Source organism: Schistocerca nitens, chromosome 2, assembly GCF_023898315.1.
Source record: "Schistocerca nitens isolate TAMUIC-IGC-003100 chromosome 2, iqSchNite1.1, whole genome shotgun sequence".
NCBI classification, from domain to species: Eukaryota; Metazoa; Arthropoda; class Insecta; order Orthoptera; family Acrididae; genus Schistocerca; species Schistocerca nitens.
The window spans coordinates 208,767,676-208,774,856 of NC_064615.1; the positions used below are offsets into that span (position 1 = coordinate 208,767,676).

The following is a 7,181-nucleotide window of genomic DNA, read 5'->3' on the forward strand; positions in this document are numbered from 1 at the left end:
TCCGCCATGGATTTTCGACTGAAGAAGGGGTCCACCAGCTAAAAAGGTTGGGAAGCCCTGCTCTAGGTCAATACCAGGCTGGTTACATAGCTCCCTCCTCAATCACACGTTCCGCAAACATTTAGAAAAGCTTTCTCTAATTGTCGGATGATTACCCTATACCTAGAAAGTTGGGGTACACACGTTTCTTCCTGGACTGAGGGGGGTGGGGGGGGGAGTACAGGGGGAGAGCAACGGAGTCTTGACAGGAAGAGTTGTAGACATTTTACGTCGACGATAGAGTAATCAGATTCCAGCTGTGAGGTTCCTGCCGCATTGCCTTAGCCTTCTTCATGTCGATGATGAACTGTTTTATCACTAGTATTATTTAATGATCGATAAAGTAAAGTTCATGGAGCACAATCGATTAATATACCGTTGTCGAAATGTGTTACTAAATCAAAGGCATAAAATCATGCCACGAGCTCAGAATAAAATTTCAACTTCCGCGAATGATTCAATATTGGACGATTTTCCCAAGTGCGAATTACTGTTCAACATTCTTCCGACACGGGACCGAGTATTTTAGTACACTACTTCACTCTGAGACCGGATGTTCGCGACAGGTCACATCTCCAAGACTCCACAGTAACGATTGCCACGTTGGTGTGCGCCAGAAAACAAAGCACCGTAAAACACATTGTTGAGCGCAGGAATGTTTAACGGTGCCTTGTCGGTCCTCACAGAGGTTGAAATTCTTCTCGTATCAATCTAGATGCAGCAACGGGACCTCCACACAGAGCAGCATGCCAAGTTCAGCGCCAATAGGCATTCACGCTGACACAAAGCAGGTTTTGATGATGCCAGTATGATGAGCCAAAACTTTTACGTCTTACTTGCGCCGCCTTATAACAACAAGTGATTTCACAGATGCCATTTCGATTCAAGAGATCTTTGTACGGTAAGGGAACTGGAGGGGAAAAACACTACATCACTGGAGAAGTTCCCACAAATGATGAAGGCTGTTGACAGTGGTCACTGGTGGATGTATGACACTGTGTGGGAATGACGACCACATATACATTGTTTCGTGCACAACAAGAACGACAAAATGCTGTTGTAAACCACAGGTTTTTAAAAAAATGGTTCAAATGGCTCTGAGCTCTATGGGACTTAACATCTATGGTCATCAGTCCCCTAGAACTTAGAACTACTTAAACCTAACTAACCTAAGGACATCACACAACACCCAGTCATCACCAGGCACAGAAAATCCCTGACCCCGCCGGGAATCGAACCAGGGAACCCGGGCGTGGAAAGCAAGAACGATACCGCACGACCACGAGCTGCGGACCACAGGGTTTTAAGAAGCATCCTGTAGAAGTAGAAATATTGGTATCTTTACTGACAGCAAGTGAATGACTGGATCTACACTCCTGGAAGTGGAAAAAAGAACACATTGACACCGGTGTGTCAGACCCACCATACTTGCTCCGGACACTGCGAGAGGGCTGTACAAGCAATGATCACACGCAAGGCACAGCGGACACATCAGGAACCGCGGTGTTGGCCGTCGAATGGCGCTAGCTGCGCAGCATTTGTGCACCGCCGCCGTCAGTGTCAGCCAGTTTGCCGTGGCATACGGAGCTCCATCGCAGTCTTTAACACTGGTAGCATGCCGCGACAGCGTGGACGTGAACCGTATATGCAGTTGACGGACTTTGAGCGAGGGCGTATAGTGGGCATGCGGGAGGCCGGGTGGACGTACCGCCGAATTGCTCAACATGTGGGGCGTGAGGTCTCCACAGTACATCGATGTTGTCGCCAGTGGTCGGCGGAAGGTGCACGTGCCCGTCGACCTGGGACCGACCGCAGCGACGCACGGATGCACGCCAAGACCGTAGCATCCTACGCAGTGCCGTAGGGGACCGCACCGCCACTTCCCAGCAAATTAGGGACACTGTTGCTCCTGGGGTATCGGCGAGGACCATTCGCAACCGTCTCCATGAAGCTGGGCTACGGTCCCGCACACCGTTAGGCCGTCTTCCGCTCACGCCCCAACATCGTGCAGCCCGCCTCCAGTGGTGTCGCGACAGGCGTGAATGGAGGGACGAATGGAGACGTGTCGTCTTCAGCGATGAGAGTCGCTTCTGCCTTGGTGCCAATGATGGTCGTATGCGTGTTTGGCGCCGTGCAGGTGAGCGCCACAATCAGGACTGCATACGACCGAGGCACACAGGGCCAACACCCGGCATCATGGTGTGGGGAGCGATCTCCTACACTGGCCGTACACCACTGGTGATCGTCGAGGGGACACTGAATGGCGCACGGTACATCCAAACCGTCATCGAACCCATCGTTCTACCATTCCTAGACCGGCAAGGGAACTTGCTGTTCCAACAGGACAATGCACGTCCGCATGTATCCCGTGCCACCCAACGTGCTCTAGGTGTAAGTCAACTACCCTGGCCAGCAAGATCTCCGGATCTGTCCCCCATTGAGCATGTTTGGGACTGGATGAAGCGTCGTCTCACGCGGTCTGCACGTCCAACACGAACGCTGGTCCAACTGAGGCGCCAGGTGGAAATGGCATGGCAAGCCGTTCCACAGGACTACATCCAGCATCTCTACGATCGTCTCCATGGGAGAATAGCAGCCTGCATTGCTGCGAAAGGTGGATATACACTGTACTAGTGCCGACATTGTGCATGCTCTTTTGCCTGTGTCTATGTGCCTGTGGTTCTGTCAGTGTGATCATGTGATGTATCTGACCCCAGGAATGTGTCAATAAAGTTTCCCCTTCCTGGGACAATGAATTCACGGTGTTCTTATTTCAATTTCCAGGAGTGTACATTGATAAGGCGGCACTGACTCGTGTGTGTAGTGTAATGCGGGAGGCATGCGTGCGTTATCAACTCTGAGGGTCGTGGCACAGGTCAAGAGTACTTCTGTTTCATACAAATAACGGCAGTAAGCTCTGTGGGAGTGGCAGTCCCTCGGAAGTAAACATGCTTTAATAAAAAAGGGTGCAAAGGGAATTAGATTAGTCAATAAGAAACTGAAAGTAGTAGAAGAGTTTTAATATTTAGGCAGCATAAGAACACGACTGACGGAGTAAAGACGATATAAAATACAGACTGGCGCTAGCAAGAAAAGCATATCGGAGAAAGTGAGATTCCTTACATCGAATATAAATTTAAATGTTAGGAACTAGTTATCAAATGTATGTGTATATATCCTTGCTCAGAAGTGAAACGTATTTAATACTCATTTCAAACCAACATAAAATAGAGGCTTTTGGAATGTGGTGCTAGCGAAGAACGCTGAAGATTAGACTGGTTGACAGGACAATTAATGAGGAGGTACTGAACGGAATTGGGGAAAACAGAAATTTATGGCACAGCTTGACTAGAAGAGATTCGTTGATAGGTCACTTCGTGAGCCATTAAGGAATACGTACTCTGTAATGGAAGGAAGAGTAAGGAAAAAATTGCAAAGAAAGACGAAAAGTTGACTGTAATTAGAAGGTAAATTTAGCCTGCAGTAGTTGTGCATAAAACAAAACCTCTGAGGACCACAACATCCACTGTTATAGTGCCACTTATCCAACGGAAATGAGAGCACCACAAAAATAATGGGTCCACTGGAGCGGTGCAACACTGCCTCTATCACTCACTATCATGTGGCAGCCGTACCGCAAAAGTGCGTGAACGTACCAGAGCCGCTCATAGCCGGTCTAAGCTAGATGTGTCATATTCATCGGCCTGCATACCTGGCTATAGGTAAAACTATGGCAACGTGTGGCTCTCGCGGAGGAGGGTCAGCAGAAAAAGGAACGGCAGTGAGAACTGAGCCACCGCACAATACAGATGCATATTTAGAGTATCCGTAACTTCAATCCGCTTTCGCCGTGGGTCGAGCATAACGCGGGCACCCCACAGACGAGTATGGAAGTTTGGTTCTTTCCGTTAGTTTCCGCCTTCGCTTCGTCGCCTTCCGCGAAATACACGGCACCCAGCGATCGTGAGAAAAGGTTCGTTTCGTTTGGGACACTCGTCCTCTGTTTTCCCGCGCTCACGCGATCGGAAGAGCTCGTCACCGAGAAGTGTTCACACCACGGGATCGGTGTTCGGGTGGAACTGTTGTGCAATGACAATTATCGCGATCGGTGGTTAATGGACATTGCAATCTCATTTCATTTCGTCACTTGTTCATTTACTCATTTAAAAAAGCGTCTTCAGGCCACGAGTGGACTACTGGGACCATCTGACCGCCTTGTCATCCTCAGAGGAGGATGCGGATAGGAGGGGCGTGGGGTCAGTACACCGCTCTCCCGGTCATTACGATGGTATTCTTGACCGAAGCCGCAAATATTCGGTCGAGTACCTCCTCAATTGGCATCACGAGGCTGAGTGCACCCCGAAAAATGGCAACAGCGCATGGCGGCCTGGATGGTCACCCATCAAAGTGCCGACTACGCCCGACAGCGCTTAACTTCGGTGATCTCATGGGAACCGGTGCATCCACTGAGGCAAGGCCGTTGCCCTCATTTACTCATTTGGCAGAATAAATACGTTTTGGGCAAGCGTACACATCAATTCCTGTTCAAATGGTTCAAATGGCTCTGAGCACTATGGGACTTAACAGCTGTGGTCATCAGTCCCCTAGAACTTAGAACTACTTAAACCTAACCAACCTATGGACATCACACACATCCATGCCCGAGGCAGGATTCGAACCTGCGACCGTAGCAGTCACACGGTTCCGGACTGCACGCCTAGAACCGTGAGACCACCGCGGCCTCAATTCCTGTTGCCACATCGTCACCATAGCCTACGTCCTGAACAAAGTGCGTGGGTGCGACAGTAAAGTCGACTCACTACGCGACTGACATGTAAGCGGCGATACCCACACTCCCCCCGCTTCAATACTCTCATTTGGCGAGGAAGAGAATCGACAAGTTTCTCTGCATTCTCGCCCTGAGCACACAGCAGTGCCACCCCACGAAGGGACAGTTTGCCACCGCCTGCCAACCTGCACACATTCAGCATTCTCGTTGCTCTCGACTGCGTAGTATGGCACCTTAGTCTTCTCACTCCATAGCTACAGTGAAATTTCTTCATTATCTCGAATGTGCGATTACCTATATGTATTGCCATAAAATTTTTGTAGTAAGAAGCAAATGAGGAAGCAGAAATCTCATGACTAGGCGGGCTGATGTGACCGACAGCTATTCTTTTCCCTCGATAAAGATAAGAAGGACAGGCAGAACATAGCTGCAAATGTTTCCCGGCGCTTCGCTACTTCAGCAAAGGCATGGAACAACAACAACAACAACAACAAAAAGAAAAGTATTCCTTTTGTACATTGCCAAATAGACTGTGTGGACTGACAATTTCCACGTGGGACATGTTCATTACTCTACATTTTCGGTATAATAGTGATTTTTATCCCTTTTTTGTTTTTAACGTTTCCTTCTAGCAGCACGTTATCAATGTTTGTTGTTTTGGTGGATGCTTTGTTTGCGAAACTATTTCTCGCTACTATAACCGCTCTTTTAATTAACAACAATATTATCAGGCTTATTTTCATTCAGGGGAGAGGTGATCGATAATAGTATTGAAAAAGTTTTAATTAAAATTATCGATATGTGATGTCTCATCAGAATAACGCCCGCAGCAAAGTAGTGCTTCAGGGAAATCAAAGAGGGTTTAATGCGGCTACTTTTGTTTCTAAATTCTACTACATAAACCATGCGTGGGTACTGTTAGTTCTCTTGTCTTGTTTCCTGTGCTCTGTATAAGTCTACGTAGCTGCGGCGTGCGATATAGTGAGCATTTCCGTGTAATATACTACTAAAGTGATCAGGCAAATTTGTTGAACTGCAAGAAAATTGACTAGAGTTAATTTATTCCGGACAGACTATTGCCGCAAGGTCACGGACCAAGAATATCTGGGGAATTGCGTGCGTGAGAAAAGTAGCGCTCAGTATTAATTTGTATCAAATGCCGAATAACTGATAAGATCTGTGGACTATACGAAGGACCGTTAAACTGAATTAAGAACGGAACTGGACACTTAGCTTTGTGGAAATAGAAGCGTACTAAGTTTGAATGACTGTATCTAAGTATGGTAATGGACCATAGTCGTTGCTATAACATCTTTGAGTAACGAACCATAAAAATGACGTACATTTTAGTGCCACAATTGCTGAAAGTAACTGTATGATTAACCCTCCTTTTCCCTCTATACAAAACGCGATCATTCATGATCATTTAATTATTGAATGTTGTGAATAAAAAATTAAAAGATTTCCATAATTACGTGTGTATTAGTAAATAATAACCGACACCCAAAGACGTTATTAACTGCTATATCTTGCGCAACGCAGCAACAAATGAAAGGTGATCGACTAAGCAAAAAGCAAAAAATTTAGTCGCCGTTACAGTGAAGATGTTTGTGGCTGTTCCATCTGAGGTATAGACATAACGAACAGTCGGACATATGCTGTAGATAAATACACTCCTGGAAATGGAAAAAAGAACACATTGACACCGGTGTGTCAGACCCACCATACTTGCTCCGGACACTGCGAGAGGGCTGTACAAGCAATGATCACACGCAAGGCACAGCGGACACATCAGGAACCGCGGTGTTGGCCGTCGAATGGCGCTAGCTGCGCAGCATTTGTGCACCGCCGCCGTCAGTGTCAGCCAGTTTGCCGTGGCATACGGAGCTCCATCGCAGTCTTTAACACTGGTAGCATGCCGCGACAGCGTGGACGTGAACCGTATATGCAGTTGACGGACTTTGAGCGAGGGCGTATAGTGGGCATGCGGGAGGCCGGGTGGACGTACCGCCGAATTGCTCAACATGTGGGGCGTGAGGTCTCCACAGTACATCGATGTTGTCGCCAGTGGTCGGCGGAAGGTGCACGTGCCCGTCGACCTGGGACCGGACCGCAGCGACGCACGGATGCACGCCAAGACCGTAGGATCCTACGCAGTGCCGTAGGGGACCGCACCGCCACTTCCCAGCAAATTAGGGACACTGTTGCTCCTGGGGTATCGGCGAGGACCATTCGCAACCGTCTCCATGAAGCTGGGCTACGGTCCCGCACACCGTTAGGCCGTCTTCCGCTCACGCCCCAACATCGTGCAGCCCGCCTCCAGTGGTGTCGCGACAGGCGTGAATGGAGGGAC

The 7,181-nt window shown here is 48.4% G+C and overlaps 1 pseudogene; it reads right to left on the bottom strand.

Annotated features, from left to right (window-relative positions):
- Positions 1-4,406: 4,406 nt before the first annotated feature.
- LOC126237607 (5S ribosomal RNA) lies at positions 4,407-4,524 on the bottom strand (annotated as a pseudogene).
- Between the last annotated feature and the right edge of the window lie 2,657 nt (positions 4,525-7,181).